The 26200-nt window shown below is 39.6% G+C and overlaps 1 protein-coding gene across 1 annotated transcript in view; it reads left to right on the plus strand.

Annotated features, from left to right (window-relative positions):
- Positions 1-26200, plus strand: part of GABRB3 (gamma-aminobutyric acid type A receptor subunit beta3) — a 298494-nt gene that overhangs the window by 223548 nt on the left and 48746 nt on the right. The window lies entirely within an intron of this gene.

The raw sequence follows: 26200 nt of genomic DNA on the forward strand, positions 1-26200 counted from the left end.
CACAGATAATTGCTCCAACTAGAAAATCCACCCACAGGTGCCACGACCTGCTCCACTGTCCTTGGGAGCATGCAGAAAGCTCTTGCTACTAGGAGATCCATCAGTAGGACCTGCCTTTCAGTCCTGGGAGGGTGCAGATAACTTCTGCAACTAAGGAATCTGTCAGTGGATGTCCAGACCCTTCCCTGCTGTTGTAGGAGGGCACAAATCCTCTCTCTATTAAGAAATGAAGGGGACTGTTATGAAGTGAATGCTAGGACCCACTCTGCAGTCCCAGGAAGACACAGTAGCTACCCTCACTAGGAAATCTGCCCCAAGGAGGGGCTGAAACCACAGCTGAGCCCCTAGGGCTGGTGACTAAGGAAAAAGAGCTGAAATATCTTCCTCAGAGTGCCGTGCACTGTGGAGTTACACCTCCATTGCAACTTCTTAAATTCATTCAGTTCAGTCTCTCAGTATGTCCAACTCTTTGTGACCCCATGAACCGCAGCACGCCAGCCTCCCTGTCCATCACCACCTCCCAGAGTTTACCCAAACTCATGTCCATTGAGTCGCTGATGCCATCCAACCATCTCATCCTCTGTCATCCCCTTCTCCTCCTGCCTTCACTCTTTCCCAACATTAGGGTCTTTTCAAATGAGTCACTTCTTCACATCAGGTGGCCAAAGTATTGGAGTTTCAGCTTCAACATCAGTCCTTCCAGTGAACACCCACGACTGATCTCCTTTATGATGGACTGTTTGGATCTCCTTGCAGTCCAAGGGACTCTCAAGAGTCTTCTCCAACACCACAGTTCAAAAGCATCAGTTCCTCAGTGCTCAGCTTTCTTTATAGCCCAACTCTCACATCCATACATGACCACTGGAAAAACCATAGCCTGGACTAGATGGACCTTTGTTGGCAAAGTAATGTCTCTGCTTTTTAATATGCTGCCTAGGTTGGCCATAACTTTCCTTCCAAGGAGTAAGTGTCTTTTAATTTCATGGCTGCAATCACGATCTGCAGTGATTTTGGAGCCCCCCAAAATAAAGTCTGCTACTGTTTCCACTGTTTCCCCATCTAATTGCCATGAAGTCATAGAACTGGATGCCATGATCTTAGTTTTCTGAATGTTGAGCTTTAAGCCAACTTTTTCACTCTCCTCTTTCACTTTCATTAGGAGTCTCTTTAGTTCTTCTTCACTTTCTGCCATAAGGGTAGTGTCATCTGCATATCTTAGATTATTGATATTTCTCCCAGCAATCTTGATTCCAGCTTGTGCTTCCTCCACAGAGAATGTTCTGTGTGCACTGAGATGAAAGTGTATTATGATGCTTTCAAATGAAGTATCCTATAAATATCAGTTAAGTCTATCTGGTCTGAATGTGTCCTTTAAGGTTTGTGTTTCCTTATTAATTCTCTGTCTGGATGACAAGAACATTGGTGTAAGTGGGGTGTTAAAATCCTCCACTATTATAGTGTTAATGTCACTTCCCCCTTTAGCATTTGCCTTATATTGAGGTGCACCTATGTTGGGTACATATATATTTATAATTGATATGTCTTCTTCTTAGATTAATCCGTTGATCATTATGTGGTGTCCTTCCCTGTCTCTTTAAATTTCGACAGTCTTTAAATTTTATTTTGTCTGATATGTGTATTGCTACTCCAGCATTCTTTTGATTCCCATTTGCATGGAATACCTTTTTTCCATCCCCTCACTTTCAGTCTGTATATGCCCCTAGGTCTGAAGTGGGTCTGTTGTAGAAGTAGCAAGCAAAAATGTCCACTCACACCAGTATTATTCAGCATAGTTTTTGAAGTTCTAGCTGCAGCAGAGAAGGAAAAAAATAAAAGGAATCCAAAATGGAAAACATGTAAAACTAACACTGCAGATGACATGATACTATACAGAGAAAACCCTAAAGATGTGACCAGAAAGCTAGAACTCCTCAATGAATTTGGTTAAGTCACAGGATGCAAAATTGATACTCAAAAATCTCTTGTATACATTAACAGTGAAAGATCAGCAAGAGATATTAATAAACCAGTCTCATTTACTATTGCAACAGAAAGAATAAAATACCTAGGAGTAAACCAACCTAAGGAGGCAAAAGACCTATACTCATAAAACTAAGATACTATGGAAGAAATAAAAGACAACACAGACAGATGGAGTGATATATCATGTTTTCAGTTGCAAGAATCAATATAGTGAACATGACTATTGTGCACAAAGCAATAGACAGATTCAGTGCTGCTGCTGCTAAGTCACCTCAGTCGTGTCCAACTCTGTGTGACCCCATAGACGGCAGCCCACTAGGGTCTCCCGTCCCTGGGATTCTCCAGGCAAGAACACTGGAGTGGATTGCCATTTCCTTCTCCAATGCATGAAAGTGAAAAGTGAAAGTGAAGTCACTCAGTCGTGTCTGACCCTCAGTGACCCCATGGACTGCAGCCTTCCAGGCTCCTCTGTCCATGGGATTTTTCAGGCAGGAGTACTGGAGTGGGGTGCCATTGCCTTCTCCGAGATTCAATACAATACCTACCAAATTACCTATGGCACTTTTCACAAAATTAGAACAAAAAATTTTACAATTTATATGGAAACATGAAAGATCTTGAATAGCCAAAGCAATCTTGAGAAAGAAAAGAGGAACTGGAAAAGTCAGGTGCTCTTACATTAAAGTATACTGCAAAGCTACAGTCATGAAAACAGTATGGTACTGGCATAATAACATAAACCATTGGAACTTGATAGAAAGCCCAGAGATCAACCAACACATTTATGATTACCTAATCTATGATAACAGAGGTAAGAATATACAATGGAAAGAAGGCAGTCTCTTCAGTAAGTGATATTGGAAAATTGGACAGCTGGATGTAAAAGAATGAAACCAGAACACTCTCTGACACCATGCACAAAAATAAACTCAAAATGGATTATAGAACTACATATAAGGCTGAACACCATAAAACTCTTAGAAGAAAAGATCAGGAAAACACTCTTGGACATAAACTACAGCAGGATCTTTTTTGTCCCATCTCTTTGAGCAATGAAAATAAAAACTAACAGTACCTAGTTAAACTTAAAAGCTTTTGCACATTAAAGGAAAACAAAACAAAAATACAGTGCTGAGAATAGGGGAAAATGTTTGTAAATAAAGCAACTGACAAGAGATCAATCTCCAAAATACACAAAGCTGATTGACCTCATTCAGCTCAATATTAAAAACAAACAGAAAAAAACACCTATTGAAAAGTGGACAGAAGATCTAAATAGACATTTCTCCAAAAAAGACATACAAATGGCCACAAAACACATGAAAAGAGTCTCAGTATCACTATCTGAGAAATTCAAATCAAAACTGCAGTGAGATATCACCACATCGATCAGAATGGCCATTGTCAAAATTGCAAATAATAAATGCTGCAGTGGGTGTGGATAAAAGGGTACCTTCTTTCACTCTTGGTGGGAATGAAATTGGTAGACCCACTATGGCAGACAGTATGGAGGTTCCCTAAAAAATTAAAAATTGAACTGCCAAATGACCCAGCAATTCCACGCCTGGGCACATACCTGGAGAAAACCATAATTCAACAAGATACATGCATCCCAGTGTTCATTGTAACACTATGTACGATAGCCAGAACCTGGAAGCAACCTGAATATTCATCAGCAGAGAAATGGATAAAGGCAATATGGTACATATACACAATAGAATGTTAGCTATTAAAAAAAAAAAAAGAACAAAGTAATGCCATTTGCAGCAACTTAGATGGACCTAGAGATTGTCATACTGACAGTCATACTGTCAGACATAGAAAGACAAATATATATCACTTACATGTGGAATCTAATAAAAAGTACAAATCAAATCATTTATAAAGTAGAAGTAGAGTCACAGATGTAGAAAACAAACTTATGGTTACCAGGGAATAAGGGAGTGAGGAATAAATTGGGAAACTGAGATTGACTTATATACATAGATCAATACATATCTATATATAAAATAGATAAATAATAAGAACCTGCTGTATACCACAAGAAAGTCTACTCAATACTCTCTAATGGCCTATATGAGAAGAATATCTTTTAAAAAGAGTGTATATATGTATATGTATAACTGATACATGTCACTTTGCTGTATACCTGAAACTAACACAGCATTGTAAATCAACTATATTCCAATGAAAATGTTTAAAAAGCAGCCATGGATACAGAAGAATTTAGAAAGCCATGCATATTCGCAGGCAAGACAGATGCTTAGAAAACCCTGAGTACACCTTAGGTTTTTGCCTTGTATGATCACTAGGCTCAGAGTCATCATACCTGAGTGGTGAAGTAATGGGCCACTGGAAGCCTGGGAGAGGTACCTGTTGTGTCTCATTTCTGTTTGTTTTGGGTTTTTTTTTTGTGTGTGTGTGTAAGGTTTTTGTTTTGTTTTAGTTTGTAACATTCAAAGAAATCTTTGTTAAAACAATAGCTAAATATGAACTAATAAAACAGAGACTTTTCTGATTACACTTGACAAGTAATATTCTTTTTTAAAAAAAGTTTAGATGTGTCTCAAAGCAAATGGACTACTAAAGTCTTAAGAAAAGACAGCAAATCCTAGGGAAGGAGAAAATCTGATTTTCAGGTTTAAACATAATAATAAAATGTCCAATTTTCAAGAAAAAAGTCACAAAATATATAGAACAATAAGACCCATTAAAAGGAACAAAATAAATTGATAGCAATTATTCTTGAGTAGATCCAGATACTACTTAATTATGCTATAAAAAGCTAAGGAAAAACACAAAAATTAAGGAAATTGGGAAAATGATATATGATATGAATAAGTTAAAAAATAAAGATAGAAATTGTTGAAGCTGAAAATTACAATGCTTGAAGTGAAGTATTCTCTAGAAGTATGTATCAGCAGATGTGAACAGGCAGAATGAAAAATCAGCAAATTTGAAGATATTTGAAAGATAAATAAAAATCAGCAAATTTGTTGTGTCTGATTAACAGAAAAAAATAGGCTGAGGAAGAATGACTAGAACCTAAGGGAAGTGAGAAACTGTCAAGAGCATTGGAATGTGTAGTATGAGTCAAGAGATGAGAGTGAGAAAGAGGCAGAGAGACTGGATAAACATTGGCCAAATCTTCCCAAAATTGATGAAAAACATGAACCTACAAATCCAAGAAATTCAGTGAACCCCCAAGTGGGATGAACGTAGAGGACCACACTAAGTCACAAATAATCAAAACGGTGAACAACCACAAACAGAATCTTAACCATTAAGAGTGAAATAGCTTGTTCCAAATATGGGAGCCTCAGAGATTATCAGTCAATTCTTCATATGAAAACTTGGAGGCCAGACAGCAGTGGCATGATTAAATATTTAATAAGTAGAGACAAAACTTTTCAAAAGAGAATTCTGTGTTTCTGAATTTTGCCAGAGTTGTCTGGCAAAACTGTCCTTCAAAAATGAGGAGCAGATACTAGTGGTGACCCCTTGGGAGAGGGAAGTGTTATGGGCAATACAGGGTAGGAGCGTAAGAGACACACACTCTTAGGTATAAAGTAAGCTACAAGGCTGTATTGTACAGCATGGGAAGTATAACCAATATCTTATAATAGTTATAAATTGAGTATAACCTTTAAAAATTGTGAATTACTACATTGTACACCTGTAACTTATTGTACAGTAACTATACTTAAATTATAAAAATAGGACTAATTCATAAATTTCCAGATACACAAAACTTAAGGGTGTACCTGAAACTACTAGAACATTATAAATCAACTTTTCTTTGACAAAAAAAAAAAGAGAGAGAAAACAGAAGGATCAAGGAAGGAATTAAAAACAAACACTAGAGCTGAGGGACTTTATTACCACCAGACATGCCCCAAGACTGGAGGGAGACTTTCAGATTAAAATGAAGGAATACTATAGAGTAACTTGAAGTTGTATCAAGATATAAAGATATCTAGTAAAGGTAACAGAAGCAGAAGGTATTAAGAAGAGGTGGCAAGAATACACAGAAGAATTGTACAAAAAAGATCTTCAAGACCAAGACAATCACGATGGTGTGATCACTCACCTAGAGCCAGACGTCCTGGAATGTGAAGTCAAGTGGGCCTTAGAAAGCATCACTACGAACAAAGCTAGTGGAGGTGATGGAATTCCAGTGGAGCTCTTTCAAATCCTGAAAGATAATGCTGTGAAAGTGCTGCACTCAATATGCCAGCCAATTTGGAAAACTCAGCAGTGGCCACAGGACCTTTTGAAAAAGGTCAGTTTTCACTCCAATCCCAAAGAAAGGCAATGCCAAAGAATGCTCAAATACTGCACAACTGCACTCATCTCACATGCTAGTCGGAGAAGGCAGTGGCACCCCACTCCAGTACTCTTGCCTGGAAAATCTCATGGATGGAGGAGCCTGGTGGGCTGCAGTCCATGGGGTTGCTAAGAGTCAGACACGACTGAGCGACTTCACTTTCACTTTTCACTTTCATGCATTGGAGAAGGAAATGGCAACCCACTCCAGTATTCTTGCGTGGAGAATCCCAAGGATGGGGGAGTCTGGCGGGCTGCTGTCTATGGGGTTGCACTGAGTCAGACATGACTGAAGCGACTTAGCAGCAGCAGCAGCACATGCTCGTAAAGTAATGCTCAAAATCCTCCAAGCCAGGCTTCAGCAATACGTGAACCGTGAACTTCTGATTTTCAAGCTGGTTTTAGAAAAGGCAGAGGAACCAGAGATCAAATTGCCAACATCTGCTGGATCATCGCAAAAGCAAGAGAGTTCCAGAAAAACAATTATTTCTGCTTTATTGACTATGTCAAAGCCTTTGACTCTGTGGACCACAATAAACTGTGGAAAATTCTTCAAGAGATGAGAATACCAGACCACCTGACCTGCCTCTTGAGAAACCTATGTGCAGGTCAGGAAGCAACAGTTAGAACTGGACATGGAACAACAGACTGGTTCCAAATAGGAAAAGGAGTATGTCAAGGCTGTATATTGTCACCCTGCTTATTTAACTTATATGCAGAGTACATAATGAGAAACACTGGGCTGGAAGAATCACAAGCTGGAATCAGTTTTGCCAGGAGAAATATCAATAACCTCAGATATGCAGATGACACCACCCTTATGGCAGAAAGTGAAGAGGAACTAAAAAGCCTCTTAATGAAGGTGAAAGTGGAGAGTGAAAAGTTGGCTTAAAGCTCACCATTCAGAAAACAAAGATCATGGCATCTGGTCCCATCACTTCATGGGAAATAGATGGGGAAACAGTGGAAACAGTGTCAGACTTTATTGTTTTGGGCTCCAAAATCACTGCAGATGGTGGTTGCAGCCATGAAATTAAAAGACACTTACTCCTTGGAAGAAAAGTTATGACCAACCTAGATAGTGTATTGAAAAGCAGAGACATTACTTTGCTAACAAAGGTCCATCTAGTCAAGGCTATGGTTTTTCCAGTGGTCACATATGGATGTAAGAGTTGGACTGTGAAGAAGGCTGAGTGCCGAAGAATTGATGCTTTTGAACTGTGGTGTTGGAGAAGACTCTTGAGAGTCCCTTGGACTGCAAGGAGATCCAACCAGTCCATTCTGAAGGATTTCTTTGGAACGAATGATGCTAAAGCTGAAACTCTAGTACTTTGGCCACCACATGCGAAGAATTGACTCATTGGAGTTGACTCTGATGCTGGGAGGGATTGGGGGCAGGAGGAGATGGGGATGACAGAGGATGAGATGGCTGGATGGCATCACTGACTTGATGGACGTGAGTCTGAGTGAACTCCGGGAGTTGGTGATGGACAAGGAGGCCTGGCGTGCTGCGATTCATGGGGTCGCAAAGAGTCGGACACGACTGAGCGACTGAACTGAACTGAGTAAAGGTAAATAAGGCTGGTATTATTTTACTTTTGTTTGTAACTTTTCTCCTTGTTTTCTACATTATTTAAAAGATGAGCATAAAAATAATTATGAATCTATGTTATTAGGTGCATAATGTAAAAAGATGCAATTTATAATGTTAATAGCATGAAGGGTGCAAAGCACCTTTGTGGTTAAAGTAAATCTAATGCCAATTAAAATTAGACTATTATCATTTTAAGATGTTATATATAATCCCCATGAGAACCATAAAGAAAATTACTAAGATACACACAAAGAAAATGAGAAGGAAATCAAAACAAACAAACAAAAAAAATCAACTAAACAGAAAAGAAAAAAAAGATGGAAGAACAAAAGACTGTAGGATCTACAGAAAACAAGTAGCAAAAGAGGCAGAATTAAGTCTTTGCTTATCAGTAATGACTTTAAATGCAAATAAATTAAACTCCTCATAGAAGAACTAGAGACTGGCATAATGGATAAAAAATAAAACAGGATCTATCTCTCTGCTATCTATAAGAGACTCACTTTAGATCTAAAAATCTAAAGATCAAATAAATTTAAAGTGAAGGAGTGAAAAATGTACTCCATACAAATAGGAATCAGAAGAGAGCTGAAATAACTATATTACTATGGAACACATATGCTTTAAGTCAAAGATGAACAAGAGACAAAGAAGAAAACCATACATTGATGAGTCAATTTTCTAAGAAAATAAGACACATATAAACTTATGTGCACCAAACATTAGAACTCCAAAAGATATGAAACAAATAGTCACAGAATTGAAAGGAAAAAATGGACAGTTCTACTATAATACTAAAACTTTGCACAGGGAAACAGTGCAAAGAAGGAAATTTGTACCTGGGTACACATTCAATACAAATAATTCTACTTTGCCTTAATGAACTAAAACAAAAAAGCAAATTAAAACCGAAGTTAGCAAGAAGAATAAAATAAGAGTAGAACAAAATAAATAAAATAGAGTAATAGAACTATGTAGAAACGTCAGAGAAACCAAAATTTGACCCATTGAAAAGATCAACAAAATAGAGAAACCTTTGGTTAAATAGACTAAGAAAAAGAAAACTGAAATAGCTAACAACAGAAATGAAAAGTGGACAATTTCTACCAATTATATAGAAATAAAAAACTTTATAAGAGGATACTATGAAAAAATTACATGCCAAGAAAGTAGGTAACCTAGATGAAATAAGACAAATTCTTAGAAATATACAACCTACCAAAACTAAATCATGAGGAAGTAGAACATCTGAGCAGAACTATAATGTAGTATTTGAGTCAGTAATGAAAGACCTCTTAACAAATAAGCCCTGGACCAAATGGCTTCACTGGTGAATTCTCAGTTCAGTTCAGTAGCTCAGTCCTGTTTGCAATCCCATGGACTGCAGCATGCCAAGCCTCCCTGTCCATCACCAACTCCCCAAGCTTGCTCAAACTCATGTCCGTCGCGTCGGTGATGCCATCCAACCATCTCATCCTCTGTCGTCCACTAATCCTCCTTCCCTCAATCTTTCCCAGCATCAGGGTCTTTTCACATGAGTCAGTTCTTCATATTAGGTGACCGAAGTATTGGAGCTTCAGCTTCAGCATCAGTCCTTCCAATGAATATTCAGGGTTGATTTCCTTTAATATTGACTGGTTTGATCTCCTTACAGTCCAAGAGACTCTCAAGAGTCTTCTCCAGCACCATAGTTCAAAAGCATCAATTCTTCAGCACTCCAGCTTTCTTTATGGTCCAACTCTCACATCCATACATGACTGGAAAAACCATAGCTTTGACTAGATGGACCTTTGTTGGCAAAGTTAATGTCTCTGCTTTTTAATATGCTGTCTAGGTTTGTCATAGCTTTTCTTCCAAGGAGCAAGCATCTTTTAATTTTATGGCTGCTGTTACCTTCTGCAGGGATTTTGGAGCCGAAGAAAATAAAGTCTCTCACTGTTTCCATTGTTTCCCCATCTATTTGCCATGAAGTGATGTACCAGATGCCGTGATCTTAGTTTTCTGAATGTTGAATTTTAAGCCAACTTTTTCACTCTCCTATTTCACTTTCATCAAGAGGATCTTCAGTTCCTCTTCACTTTCTGCCATAAGGGTGGTGTCATCTGCATATCTGAAGTTATTGATATTTCTCCTGGCAATCTTGATTCCAGCTTATGCTTCATCCAGCCCAGCATTTCATATGATGTACTCTGCATATAAGTTTGGTAAATTCTACCAAACATGTAAAGAAGGATTAACCCCTGTTAAGGTAAAGATGAACTCTTTCACAAAACTAGAGAGAAAAGAATGCTTCCTTACACATTCTGTGAGGCTGACATTACCCTGATACGAAAACCGAAGATATTACATGAAAAGAAAACCACAGACCAATATCTCCTACAGATACTAATTTAAATCCTCAATAAAACATTAGAAAATTCAGCAACATATCCTATGAGCAAAGTGGACCATGGGATGCAAAGATGGTTCAACATGGAAAGGTAGCATTAACAAAATGAAGAGTTAGAAAACACATGGTCAAAAAAAAAAAAAAAGAAAGAAAACACATGGTCATCTTCAACTGAAGCAGAAAAAGCATTTGACATAATTCGTTACCTTTTTGTGATAAAAATGCATGAAGAGCTAGAACTAGAAGGGAACTTCCTCAGATAATGCCTATATATGAAAAACTCACAATTAATATCATATTTTTTTGTGAATACATAAAATGTTTCCCCATAAGATAAATAACAAGTCAAGGATTCCTGCTTATGCCGTATTTCTTCTTACTGGAAAGTAAGAAGTAAAATTACATGCAAATGATATAGTCTTTGTAGAGAACCTAAAGATTCCATGCAACAACCCCCTGCCCCAAGAACTGTTACATCTAAAAAACAAATTTAGTAAAACTGAAAATTTCAAAATCAACATATGAAAAATCAGTTGCAGAGTATGGGGGAGTAGGGAAGGATCTAAGAGTAAGAGTCAGAGTGAGAGGACATGGAGCTCACCTCCTGCCAGGAACACATCAAAAATATCTCTACATGTGGAACAAGTATCATGCAAAACCAGCTGGAGATTGGAAGAAGAACTCTTGCACAACCAAGACTATAAGAAAGATATACACATAGTCAGGTAGGAAGGGAAGAAGAGTAATCAGGTCAGAATTTGTGCCCCTGAAAGGGGACTTAAAGGAAAAAGGACATTACATTGTCAGACACCCACCTTGGAGGGTGAGTAGCTCAAACCACAGTCCTGGGGCCCTCTGCTGGGGAGACAAGCCCCCTTGGCTGGTTGGAGGACTGCTGGGACTAACGGAAGGGTGATCAGATGCCCAAATCTCACTTGTGAGGAGCTCATACACTGGCCTACATCTGAGGCAGAAGAGAGAGGTTGACTTCACTAGCTCCTGTGTTTCCCATGACCAATGCAACATGCCCCAAGTAGTGTGAGCTTTCTTGCTCCACTTTTTCCATATTGCAACATGCACTGTATTTGGGGCAGCCATGACTAGGGAAAGACTCAACCCTCCAATGCAGAAATGACATAGTCCCAGGGCTGAGCCTGGGTGAGGCAGCAGCCAACATTGTTGGCGCTTACTCAGGAAGAGCATCAGAAGCACCCGAGATCTCTGATGATGGCCGTACTACCAGAGCTCACCAGCCCATACACGTAAAGAGTCTACATGGACCTTACTAGCCCTGTGGAGCTATTCTATAAGAGGATGGAGGTGGCTGAGGCTAGGTACAGTGACTGATGGTGAGGAGCAGAGGGGGCTTGCACACAGCTGTATCAGAGAAGAACACGTGCAGCGTGGGCCCTACTTGCTTTAGCACTGACCCCCCAGGGGCAAAGGTCTTGGTGAAGGAAGAGGTAAAATCATACTCCTAAAAAAAAGAGCCAGGTCAGGTGTGACTCTTGGGGCTTCCACTACAGTGACCTGGAATCTGACCCGGCTTCTCATAGGGCAGTGGTGACTGTTGCACAGAGGGGGAGCTCCTCCACACACCCAGTGTCAGCTCTAGTCCCTGCACCTCTGACCCCGTCGCCTACCAAGGTGATAGCTACCAGCATACCCTGAGGAAAAATGTGCTCTGCATCCAGCTCAAATCCAGCTCTCCTATCAAAGGCATCGCACATACTCATTCTCTATAGGAATGCTTTCACATAAGAACACCCTTTTAGGACTGCAATAGGTAACTGTTTAAACTAAATTCATAAAAGCAGAGAAAGTTAAGCAAAATGAAAAGGCATAGGAAATACTTGCTCTCAATTGAAAGAGCAAGAGAAAATCCCTGAAAAAAGAATGAAACAGAAATGAACAATTTACCATATAAAAATTCAAAGCATTGATAGTAAGATGACTAAATAATCTAGGGAAAAGAGATAAACACAGTGAAAATTACTCTCAGTTAGAAATGAATAGTTCAACAGCTGAAATAAAAAACAAAAAGGAATGAATAGCAAACTTTTAGGTGATACAGAAGACAGCATAAGTGATCTGAAATATAGAATAATGGAAATCACCAATTAGAGCAATAAAAAGAAACACATTAAAAACTGAAAGCATTTAAGAGGTTTCTGAGGTAATATAAAGTATACCAACATTCACAGTATGGGAGTCCCAGAAAGAGCAGAAAAAGAGAAGAGATTGAAAATGTATTAGAAGAAATGATGGCTCAATTCAGTTCAGTTCAGTCGCTCAGTCGTGTCCGACTCTTTGCGACCCCATGAATCACAGCACACCAGGCCTCCCTGTCCCTCACCATCTCCCGGAGTTCACTCAGACTCATGTCCATCGAGTCCGTGATGCCATCCAGCCATCTCACCCTCGGTCATCCCCTTCTCCTCCTGCCCCCAATCCCTCCCAGCATCAGAGTCTTTTCCAGTGAGTCAGCTCTTCGCATGAGATGGCCAAAGTACTGGAGCTTCAGCTTTAGCATCATTCCTTCCAAAGAAGTCCCAGGGCTGATCTCCTTCAGAATGGACTGGTTGGATCTTCTTGCAGTCCAAGGGACTCTCAAGAGTCTTCTCCAACACCACAGTTCAAAAGCATCAATTCTTCAGCGCTCAGCCTTCTTTACAGTCCAACTCTCACATCCATACATGACCACAGGAAAAACCATAGCCTTGACTAGACGGACCTTAGTCGGCAAAGTAATGTCTCTGCTTTTGAATATACGATCTAGGTTGGTCATAACTTTTCTTCCAAGGAGTAAGCGTCTTTTAATTTCATTGCTGCAATCACCATCTGCAGTGATTTTGGAGCCCCCCAAAATAAAGTCTGACACTGTTTCCACTGGTTCCCCATCTATTTCCCATGAAATGATGGGACCAGATGCCATGATCTTCGTTTTCTGAATGTTGAGCTTTAAGCCAACTTTTTCACTCTCCTCTTCCACTTTCATCAAGAGGTTTTTTAGCTCCTTTTCACTTTCTGCCATAAGGGTGGTGTCATCTGCATATCTGAGGTGACTGATATTTCTCCTGGCAATCTTGATTCCAGCTTGTGTTTCTTCCAGTCCAGCGTTTCTCATGATGTACTCTGCATATAAGTTAAATAAGCAGGGTGACAATATACAGCCTTGACGTACTCCTTTTCCTATTTGAAACCAGTCTGTTGTTCCATGTCCAATTCTAACTGCTGCTTCCTGACCTGCATACAGATTTCTCAAGAGGCAGGTCAGGTGGTCTGGTATTCCCATCTCTTTCAGAATTTTCCACAGTTTATAAGTGATCAAACGTGAAGAAGTAAACAGACATTTAGGTACAGGAAGCACAGAGGATCTCAAACAAGATGAAGCCAAACAGACCCAACATAAAGGCATATGGTACTTAAAATGGCAAAAGTTAAACATAAAGCAAGAATTCTAAATGCAGCTGGAGAAAAAGAGTCACTTATAAGGGAATGCCCATAAAGCGGTCTGCTAATTTCTCTTCAGAAACTTTGTAGGCCAGAAGGAAGTGGCATGGTATATTCATGCTAAAAAGGAAATCTTGCAACGTCGGTTACTCTAGCCAGCAAGATTATCCTTTAGAACAGAGAGATAACGTCTCAAGCAGACAGGCAGAAACTAAAAGAGTTTATCAACACTAAACCTACAGTAAAAGTAACATGAAGGGTCTTCTCTAAGTTGAAAGTATGTTAGAATCTATAGGAAAGGGAAAATCACTTTGGGAAAGGCAATTGTACACTAAGAACTGAGGATCCACCACTTAAATAGTAGAAACATTAAAAGATGAAAAATTATAAAAGTATAATTGTGTAAGTACAATAAACAGTTAAGGGGTAGACATGAAGATGTAAAGTATGGCATCAAAAACACAAAATGGGGGGAGAGCAGTAAAGAATGTACATATTTCAGAATATGCTTTAACTTAAGTGACTACCTGTTTCAAACAAGTATAGTTTTATGTCAACATATATGAACCTCTTGGTAACCTCAAATCAAAAACCTGCAGTAGATACACAAAAACCAAAAGAAAAGGTACCCAAACAACTACTAAAGGAAAAGATTAAACCACAAGGAAATAAAAAGAAGAAATGAATAGAGAATAACTAAAAACAACTAGAAAGCAAGCAATAAAATGGCAGTAAGTACTATATTAATGCATTCCTTTTCATAACAACTTTATATGTTGATGGACTAAATGCTCCAATCAAAAGACACAAAGTGGGTTATTGGATTTTAAAACAGGTCCCTTTGTATGTTGCCTATAAGAGACTCCCTTCAGAGCTGAGGACACACAGATGGAAGGTGAGGGGTTGAAAGAAGATATTTCATGCAAATGCAAAGGCCAAGAAGGTAGGGGTAGCAATACTCAATATCAAACAAGATAAAAGTAGGAAATTTTATAATGATAAAGGGATCAATATAAGAAGAGACTGTTATCATACAGTTGTTAACATATATGGATGCAATTCAGTAGCATCTAGATATATAAAGCAAATATTAATAGATATAAAGAGAGAAATTGACAAAACACAGTAAGAACACCCCACTGACGTCAATGGACAGATCATCCAGAAAGAAATCCGTAAGCCAACAGGGATCTTAAATGACACTATAGACTAGTAGGCCTTAATGATATCTATAGGATGTTACATTCCAAAGAGCAAAATATACACTCTTTTCAAATGCATGTGGAAATTTCTCCAAGATAAATCACATACTAGGTCTCCAAATTTAAGAGGATAGAGATTATTAATATATCAAACATTTTCCAACCATAGCCTTATGAAACTAGAAATCAATTTTAGAAAGAAAAATGGGAAAAATGACAAACACATGGAGACAAAAAAATGTGCTGCTACAAAGCCAGTGCATCTGCGAACAAGTCCAAGAGGAAATTAGAAAGTAGTTTGAGACTAATGCAAATGGAAACATAACTTTTCAAAATCTACATATGCAGCAAAAGCAGTTTTAACAGAAAAGTTTATAGCAACACAAGAAAAATCTTGAACAAACTACCCTACCACCTTTAGGAATTAGTAAAAGAAGATCAAACAAAGCTCAAACTGAGTGCAAGGAAAGAAATAAAAACAATCAAAGAGAAAATAAATAAATTAGTGATTAGAAAAATAGAAAATATCAGTGAAACCAAGAACTTTTTGAAACTATCTTTTTTAGAAATAAAGAGAAAGAACTGAAATAAAGAAATAATTGAAAGATGAGAAATATTAATAACAACCAATACCATGGAGATAAAAAATTATAAGAATATATTAAAGAAAATTTTATTCCAACAACTTGGATAACCTAGAAGAAATAGACAAATATCTAGAACATATAACCTGCCAAGACTGAATCAGGAAGAAACATAACTTGAACAGACTGATCACTTGAAGTGAAATAGAATTATGGTAATTTTTAAAAGCTAGCAAACAAAAGTCCAGGAGTGGACAGCTTTACAGGGGAATTCTACCAAACATACAAAGAACTAATACCTATCCTCATACTCTTCATGGGGTTCTCATAGTCAGAGCAATGAGTTCTCATAGTCAGAGCTATGATGTCCATATAGTCAAAGCTTTGGTTTTTCCAGTAGTCATGCATGGATGTGAGAGTTGGACCATGAAGAAGAAGGCTGAGTGCCAAAGAATTGATGCTTTTGAACTGTGGTTTTGGAGAAGACTGTTGAGAGTCCCTTGGACTAAAAGGAGATCAAACCAGTCAATCCTAAAGGAAATCAGTCCTGAATATTCACTGGAAGGACTGATGCTGAAGCTGAAGCTCCAATATTTTGGCCACCTGATGCTAAGAGCTATCTCATTGGAAAAGACCCTGATGCTGGGAAAGATTGAAGGCGGGAGGAGAAAGGGATGACAGAGGATGAAATGGTTGGATGGCATCACTCTATGGACATGAGGCCAAGCAAGCTCCGGGAATTGGTGATGGCACGGAGGCCTGGTAAGCTGCAGTCCATGGGGTTGCAAAGAGTCAGACAGGACTGAGCGACTGAACTGACTGATGATAACAAAATAGCATTGCATTTGCATAAGAACAGACATCAGCCAATGAAATAAAGTAGAGAGCCCAGAAGTAAACTCTTGTGTATATGTTTAAATGAAATAGTCTTGCATCAGGGTTGCAAGACTATTCAATGAATAAAGGAGTGTGGTTCGACAAATATTGCTGGGGAAACTTGGTATTCATATGTAAAAGAGTAAAGTTGAATGCCTACCTTATACTTTATATCATATACAGAAATAAACTTGAAATGGATCAAAGATATAAATGTGAGAGCTAAAAGTATAAAATTCTTAGAAGACATAGATAGAGGAAAAGTTTCATGACATGGATTTGGCAATAATTTCTTGGATATGACATGAAAGCACAGGCAATAGAAGAAAAAAATTAGATAAACTGGACTACATCGAAATTAAAGACATATCTGCACCAAAGAACAGAACTGACAGAGAAAAGACAGCTTGTAGAATTAGATAAAGTATTTGCAAATCATATAGAAGGTTAGTTAATATCAAGGGAGGGGATATATGTATACCTATGGCTGATTCATGTTGAGGTTTGACAGAAAACAACAAAATTCTATAAAGCAATTATCCTTCAATAAAAAATAAATTAGTATAAAAAAGAATATTAGAGAACTATAAGTCAACAATAGAAAAGAGATCAGTTCAAAAATCGGCAGAAGACTTGAATAGACTATTTCTCCAAAGAAGATATACAAATGGCCAATAAGCATTTGAAAAGATGCTTAGTATTATTAGCCACTAAAGTACTGAAAATCAAAACCATGGTGTGATACTACATCTATTAGGATAGCTGTAATCAAAAAGTGGGGGAAGATGAAGTGTTGACAGTTACGGAGTGATTGGAATGTTGTGTGCTGCTGCTGAAATGTAAAATAGTTCAACCGTTGTGGAAATCAGTATGACTGCTTCTCAAAAACATGAACACAGAATTATCAAAAGATTATCAAAACAAGGTATTTATCAGAAGCAGCAGAAGCAGAGACTCCAACTAGTACTTGTACACTAATGTTAAGCACAGCATTTTTCACAATGGCAAAAAGAGAGAAACAACTCAAATATGAGAAGTAACTCAAATGTACACTGAAAAATCAATGTGTTTTATACATACAATGGAATATTTTCAACCTTTAAAGAGGTTTGGAAATCTGATACATGCTACACCGTGAAAACATTATGGTAAGTGAACTAAGTAAGAATGAAGTCACCAGGTGACCAGGTCCCCAAGGGAGATTATTGAGCAGTTACTGGGAGTTATTACTGGGGAGTTAATCAGGAGTTATTGTTTAGTGGGTATAGCGGGTTTTTTTCTTAGATGAAGAAGTTCTGAATATGGATAGTGCTGATGGTTGCACAGTGATATGAATATAGTTAATGCCACTGATCTGTACACTTACAAAGTGAAAAAAGGTAGATCTTATGTTAGGCATATTTTACTCTAACTAAAAAAGTATGTTTGTTTCATGTTTAATTCTGTTTCGCTTATTTGAATGCTGTTTGGTTTTGGTTTGTTTAATAAAACTCAGTTGCATACCTATTTTCTGTCTTGTGTCTCTCTTGTTTTCAAAGGTTTGTCTTCTTCCTCTGCTCTTAGGAAGGTTTTACAATTGACTCTCTCCTTCCCACTCTGACTGTGGTCCCCAGACCAGCAACAGTAGCATCATCTGGTAGGTTCAGAACTACAGACCTACCCAGATCTCTTGCTCAAAATCTGCATTTTAACAAGATCCCTCAGTGATTTGTGTCATTAAATGACTTGCAACTGTGTGAGTTCTGCTGTCTCTGTGTTCAGTATAGTTTTCACTTCAGCACTTGCCCGGAGATTCCTTGCATTCTTTTCTCAGTTTTACACTATCTTTGTCTTCATCTTAGGATGTTCTTTCCTTATGTCTTCCTGTCTTTGTTTTAAAGAGAATTCATTCTTTTTGACAACTAGACATATATCTTCCCAAGTTTTAAACTTTCATTTTGCATGCTTACATATTCTTCATAGAATATCTCTGTTTTATTCATAATGTTAGTCCTTAGATGGGCCAATCCATGGAGACAAAGTGATTTTTCTAGTGAGACTTTAAATATGGTGACCTTGGCCCCCTTCAGTCTCAGGCTCACATTGGGAGCTTTAGGCCTTAGGATATAAATCTGAAGGTCAGGTTAATGCACTCCCTTTGTTTTGTCTAGTCGCCATTCTTTTCAAGTAAGTCCTCCCCTAGAAATGCTGGTTAACCCGCTCTTCCATGAAGTCTTATGCAAGGTATGGTACTTTAAATAGTCTTGAATGACACTTCCTGCTCTGGCATGCTTGTCTTCATGCCCTGTGGATATCTGCCTCTAGCGGCAATGGCTTTCCTTGGAGGTGATGGGTTGTGTGCATTTGACTGTTTCCTCCCAACCACTTTCAACTAGAGTGTGTTCTTTAAAGCTGTGGTGGTGAGGGGAGAAGGGAGGAAGCTGGGTTGGGGGTGGAGAGGGAGGGGAGGAGAGAAGAGAAGCAGAAGGAGAGGGAAGAGGGCAGAGGAGCTGGGAGGCTGCCTTAGCAGGCAGGGCCAGTCCGTCATGCCATCTGACTCATGTTTCTTACCCTTTCCAGTGGAACCTACCGTGATGATGAAGATGTTCTAGAATCTGTACTATCCCATACAGTAGCCACCAGCCATATGTGATGAGGGCTTCGCAGGTGGCACTAGTGGTAAAGAACCTGCTGGCCATTGCAGGAGACTCAAGGGATATGGGTTTGATCCTGGGTTGGGAAGATCCACTGGAGAAGGAAATGGCAACCTACTCCAGTATTCTTGCCTGGAGAACCCCATGGGCAGAGGAGTTTGGAGGCTACAGCCCATAGTGTCGCAAAGAGTCAGACATAACCAAAGCAACTTAGCATAAACACATAGGTGACTACTGAACACTTGGAAGCTTGCCAGTGCTTCAGAGGAACTGAATTTTTAATTTGATTTCATTTTACTTAATTTAAAATTTAATTATAAATAGGCAAAGGGGCTTCCCTGGTGGCAAAGTGGTAAAGAATCTGCCTGCCAATGCAGGAGAGGCAAGAGATGCGGGTTTGATCACTGGGTCAGGGAGATACCCTCGAGAGGGAAATGGCAACCCACTCCAGTATTTTTGACTGGGAAATTCTATGGACAGAAGAGCCTCACAGGCTACATACAGTCCACTGGATCACAAAGAGTCAGACATGTCTGAACATGCACGTATACGTATGTGGCTTGTGGCTCTTTCTAGATATAAACTCCACATACACCACCCAGGTGCAATCATTAGATCCACATGGTTCAGTTCAGTTCAGTTCAGTCACTCTCATGTCCAACTCTTTGCAAGCACATGGACTGCAGCACGCCAGGCCTCCCTGCCCATCACCAACTCCTGGAGCCTACGCAAACTCATGTCCATTGAGTCAGTGATGTCATCCAACCATCTCATCCTCTGTCATCCCCTTCTCCTCCTGCCTTCAGTCTTTCCCAGCATTAGGGTCTTTTCAGATGAGTCAGTTCTTTGCATCAGGTGGCCAGAGTATTGGAGTTTCAGCTTTAGCATCAGTCCTTCCAATGAGCACCCAGGACTGATCTCCTTTAGGATGGACTGGTTGGATCTCCTTGCAGTCCAAGGGACTCTCAAGAGTCTTCTCCAACACCACAGTTCAAAAGCATCAATTCTTCGGTGCTCAGCTTTCTTTATAGTTCAACTCTCACATCTATACATGACCACTGAAAAAACCATAGCATTGACTAGATGGACCTTTGTTGGCAAAGTAATGTCTCTGCTTTTTAATATGCTGTCTAGGCTGGTCATAACTTTCCTTCCAAGGAGTAAGTGTCTTTTAATTTCATGGCTGCAATCACCATCTGCAGTGATTTTGGAGCCCAAAAAAATAAAGTCTGCCACTGTTTCCCCATCTATTTGCCATGAAGTGATGGGACTGGATGCCAAAAATGATCTTCGTTTTCTGAATGTTCAGCTTTAAGCCAACTTTTTCACTCTCCTCTTTCACTTTCATCAAGATGGTTTTGGAGACTCAAAGTCTCAAAGTACTTTTTTTGATTCTCTCAAAATATTTTCTCCCTTCCTGTTAGAGAGTTGTACCTTCAGTGTTTTCCTTGAGACTACCTCAGTCATTTACCCCGACATTTCCATTCCTGGGAGGTGCTTGAGGCTCTGACACACACTTTTCTTTTGGTTTTGACTTACAGCATTGTTGCCAGTTTTGGCCTTTGAGTTGCTTTATCACCATATTGCTTGAAAATCAGAAGACTGTCCGTGTCATTTGCCTGATAACAACGACTCACTTTACCAGAATTGATGTTCATACAACAATAGTGGGTTTATGCTGAAATCTAGAAGTAAATGCTCTTGTTATAGGAAAATGCTATCTACTAAGGGCTTTATAGTTTTATGGCACCCCTGAGAAATATCAGGTTATGAGTCCTATTTATTTATAAGATAATTTATACTTTGCTAATTGTGTAGTTACTTGTGTTGTATCTGTTATCTATGATGGCCACAGTGTTGCTGCATAACAAACAGCTAGAAAGCCTATTTTCTAATGATAATAAGTGCACAATGCTTGTGTGTCTGGGTGATTAATCAGCTTCTCTGTGGATTCTGGCTGGTTTCCCCGCAGACCCAGGGATGGATGGTCTCTGCTCCCTATGTCAATAGCTCTCCTAGAACCAGCAGACTCGTTTGAGCGTGGCTTTTTCACAGCAGAGGCAGAAGCACAAATGTCTCTTGGAGGCTCAGCTTGAGACTGTCAGTCCACACATTCTGTCAGACAGAGCAGGGCACAAAATTGGCCCATATTGTTTGAAAATCATAGCAACCATTGCCAAACTTCTCAGACATGAGCATCCCCAGTGCAAGTGTTCTTGCCTGGAGAATGAGAATCCCAGGGATGGCGGAGCCTGGTGGGCTGCCATCTATGGGGTCGCACAGAGTCGGACATGACTGAAGTGACTTAGCAGCACCAGCAGTGCAAGCCAGAAGTCACACAGGAGGTGCTGCTAACTTGCCCCTGGTCCTGTTTAACAAGATTTTAATTCAAAGGCCATGACCTCAACAATGGCAGCACTTTGCTGTGATCCACATGAGCATGGAAGCTGAAAAACTCACAAGCATGAAAATCGGCCTGCTGAGGATTTATTCTGTAATCGAAGGATTCACAGACACCACCAGGCTATCAGCACATGGAGTATCACCCAAGGATCTTGACCAGTGAGCCCAGGGAGCCTCTCAGAGTATCAGTAAAAGTGTAGGCCAGAGCTCCTACTGGGAGTGCTTGCAAGAGGGTGAGTGTCCCCTCTGGCTCTGAGATTTAGGGGATTGAAACCAGGAAGGGCAAAGCCACCTCTTTTTCTTTTCATATTTTCCTTGAGTTCTGCTCTGCCTGTTATTCCCGGTTCCCATATTTTCAGTCATTTTTGCTCAGTGAACATCTATGGGACACCTGCTGTTTGCCTGTGGCTGATGTTCTAAATACTGATGGCTCCAGGGGATGAAGCTCTTCTCCAGGTCCATCCAAGGATGAGCAAGGGACCTGCAAGTCAACAAATGGAAGGACACTCTAAGTATAAACAGTCCCAAGTGTAATGACAATGCTAAAATGGGTGGTGAGAGGAGAGACAGCAGAACTGAAATACTTTGGTTCTGCAGGTCCTCTGAGAAAGCTAGTCGAGGACATTTAACCTCTGTTCTATCTGGTGTGAACCATGAATGTAACATAGCAAGCGGGGAGGAGAGTATGTGTATTTCTCTGTGATTCACTGTAGGTGTGGGTCCCAGAGTCCCCCTTTCCCAGCAAGGACAGGGAGCACTGTTGTACTTTGGCCAAAGAGCTGGCATTTCCGGTAAGTGTTGGTGGCAATAGGAGATGTGTCCCTGACCAGCCAAGAGCAGTATTTTCACCACAGCCTCTCCAGTGGTCTGTGGAGAAATCTGTGTTTGTGCAGGTTGACAAACTCTTCATGCCATGAAGAGTTTGCATCTGCCCTTATACTTTTTAATTGTTGGGATTTTAACGATAGAAGTGCTGACACCAAAGTACGTCTCATAGGCTTGATATAATTGATCAAGTAAGAACATTTTGACCGGCTAAAAGCCGTTCTTCCCAGAAGTAGTTGCTAGACGGTGTCCAAAGATGGCAGGTGTTCCATTATAGATTTTAAACTTGCTGAGATGATGCTTCCCTTACAAAGTACACAATTATTCCTTGATTTTTCATACGTTTGACTGCTAAACATATCCTTAGGGATATATCAGTTACCCAGGACTACCTGCTAAACGGTACCATATTCCACAATGGGCAAAATACCACTGCTGTTACTGCAGGTGTAGCATTGAAATATTTGTTTTCTCCCTTTACATATTGTATTTCCAACTTTTCACATGTATGATATATGTACATGGATACAATTTCTGTATGTGTATATTTCGGTGATCATATATATCATAAATATGTACATATGACATATTTCTATACCATACTTGCCGTTCTTTGAAAAAAAGAAGTAGGCTTTTAAAAGTTGAATATATTTTGTAATTTAAGGCAGGCGAGGTATCAAGAATATAGACGAGTGAATGCAGGTTTCAGGCTGGCTGGATCTCAGTGCCACACATGCCTTCAGGAGCATTGTATGTGACCAGCATCCTTACTCTTCCAAGCCTTGATTTGCTCATCTTCAAAATGGGAAGAAGAAGAATACCTCTACAATGTGATCATTGTGAGATGGAATGCATGAGTACTCAAGTGCTGAGCCCAGACCTGGGCACAAAGCAAACTCTCAGCCAGCTGTATGTAAAGTGCACATGTAACTGCATGCTATGACTGAAAAAAAAAAAAAAGAATCTACTGGAGAGAAATCTTCACCCATATTTCTTATTGACTTCACCACTATTTCTTAGAAATAGGAGTGGGATTCTCAGCTTTCAGATGGAAGTGGAACTGGTTGTTGGTTAAAGTCACTTTTCAGGACAAATAAAATTAATTAGAAAAAATATGAAACGTATGTGCCTGTGTGCACGTGCCCACATGCTTGCATGTCAGGGATTATGCAACTAGAACTTGAATGCTACTGGGGCTTCCCTGCCTTTGATCCATCTTCATTAACTAAACTTGAGTTCTCAGTTCTGTAGACTATGAAATTCCCTCCTATGGCTTCGGCAAAGTCCCCGGGGTACAAAATTTGGTCATTTCACTCCAAAAGTCCAATCTCCAAACCTGTTCTGAGTTTAGGCAATTTGGTTGATGGTGTGGAGGCTCTGGCCTGCTCTGCCCTTCTTGATCCCTCTTCTCCCCTGTTTCCTTTTTTCTTGCCTTTCTGTCTCAGTGGCGTAAAGACCTCTTTCTTCCACTGTGTCGTGAATAGGCTCTCATGACTTAACTTTCCACCACAAGAGGGTTTTCTGTGTATTTCTTCCAGAGGAAGAAGAGTAGCGCATAGATGTTTATACCTTATTCCCCAAGTCCGTAGGAACAGGACTCCATATGATAGTCAGTATGACACCAGAGGAAGACAGGACAGCAGCTGTGCTGAGGGTACTCACCAGTTCTACTAGCTTCATGATTCCCGTTTCCAGTGATTCCTGTGAAATACTCTACATAAGTCACAATACATGTGAGCCCCTACACGATTTGGATGTGTGTGTGTGCTTGTGTGTGTGCATGTGTTTTAATGATGATAATTGGGAACAAAAAAAGGAAAAGAAACAAAAATGGTAATCTCGGTTATTGACTCATGAAGTTTTAAAATTTGAGCATTTCTAATAGAGATCTTTTTCTCCTCTTTACAAAAATTTGTAATTTTAACAGAACTCTATTCTTATTTTGCCTTATAGGCATCTTGCATGGATGTCGGGTTGACAGCCTGCCATGAAACATGTCAGAATTTCAAAGTGTGAGGCTTGTTCTTCAGTTGGCTAGGAAGTCAGATGCTATAGAAAAAATATACCAAAGAGCTATTTGTTGACTTTGGATATAATGTAATCCACTCTTTGGAATGATGATTGGAAGTGTTATGACATTTGGAAAGGACATACTTTCACCATTGGTGTGGATCTTACAGCATATGTCTGCATGGCACTTGGATGCTATTTGTAGAGCAAAAAATAGCATTGACCCATCATTGCCAAATAGATTGGTATTTTCCCTCACTGTACTGCTCAGCCGTTGGAAATTAGAATTTTCCTCAACCTGCTGCTTAACCCAGTGCTAATAGAAGGACATGCTTTACTCTGTTCCTTTAGCACCTGCATTTAGGTTCAGTGAGACAACCCTGACATAATTGGCATATTCCTGGTGTCTGGCAGGTATTTTGCAGCAGAACTTGCTCATGTTGCCTAAGTGGTGGAAGGTTTATTGTGAATGATGTTCCCATGGAAGTCTGTCCAGAGAAAGTTCAATACTAGGCTTTGAGAAAGGTGCACCTTAAAATATCTGGAAGTTCAGTGTAACTCTAGGGATCTCAGGAGAAGACTTTCTCTTCCTGCTTAAGATTCAGAGGGAGAGGGTGAGATGATTTGGGAGAATGGCATTGAAACATGTATAATATCATGTAAGAATCAAATTGCCAGTCTATATCTGATGCAGGATACGGCACGCTTGGGGTTGGTACGCGGGGATGACCCAGAGAGATGTTGTGGTGTGGGGGGTGGGAGGGAGGTTCATGTTTGGGAACGCATGTACACCAGTGGTGGATTCATGTCAATGTATGGCAAAACCAATACAGAATTGTAAAGTAAAATAAAAAAATAATTAATTAATTAATTAAAAAATTCACCATTGAATGAGCACAGCCCAGGCTCCCATTTGCACAGCGTCCCCATCAGCTCTGAGCTACCATTCCCTGAGATGTGTTGTGCATGTCCCACAACGCTGTGCGCTGTGGCCCAGCCTCAGTGCTGCTGTCTGCTTATCATTGACTCTCTGCACTGTCTCCACCTCTTGTTATGCTTTCTATGCCTGACTCTGCAGTTCAAAAATGGCATCACGAACCTCTAATTCATGAACTTGCAAATTCAGCTCTATTCTCATCTTTAATTCATCTCCATGAAAGGGAATTCCTTTAGCTCTGTTTTGCCTTTTGCCAAGCTGCATCCTAGATTCTTGGTCAACTCGTTATTAGCTGTCCTTGAATCAGGGACCCAGCCCAGTATGGTAAGATGGGACTTTGGTGCAGAAGGGCTGGGAATTCTAGAAAGAGAATAAAACATGGTAGCCTAATCACTGTATTTTCAACAGAGGCTTTGAGTAGATTGCTTTCTCTAAAATGAGGCTTTTGGCAGAGTAGGAAATGAACTTAATGTTTCTGATCTTCATGTAGAGTGGGTTTAACCATTGTCCAGTAGAGGCTTAACTATCCTTAGGTCACAATATAAATCCTTTCTACGGTTGCAGCTGACCTCAAGGGATACTAACCTACTCAATTTTGATTCATAATCAATAATGTGGAAGCCAAATATTCTCTTTGAAAAGATAGATGATCTTGTGGTGAAAAGGCCTGGAGTATTATTAGCCCAACAGACAACTGTAATAAAATAGAATCAAGTAGTTTGGCTCAGAGTTCCAAAGTGTAGCTGTGGACTGGGAGCTACATGAATATTTCACACTGAAAGCCAAAGAATTCAGTTTTAATCTAAATCAAGGGTGTTACCACCAGGTATATTTTTCTGTGCAATAAAAGTTAGAGTGTCACTAGACAAGGAGACAGAATAAAAATTCAAGGTAATTGCTTCCTAAGAAACCCCTTTCTCTGCCCCTGATTATCCAAAGTTAACAAGATAAAATTTTATAGTTATATATATGTTGCTTTTTTGGA

Source organism: Oryx dammah, unplaced genomic scaffold (genome assembly GCF_014754425.2).
Source record: "Oryx dammah isolate SB20612 unplaced genomic scaffold, SCBI_Odam_1.1 HiC_scaffold_16, whole genome shotgun sequence".
Taxonomy (NCBI): Eukaryota; Metazoa; Chordata; class Mammalia; order Artiodactyla; family Bovidae; genus Oryx; species Oryx dammah.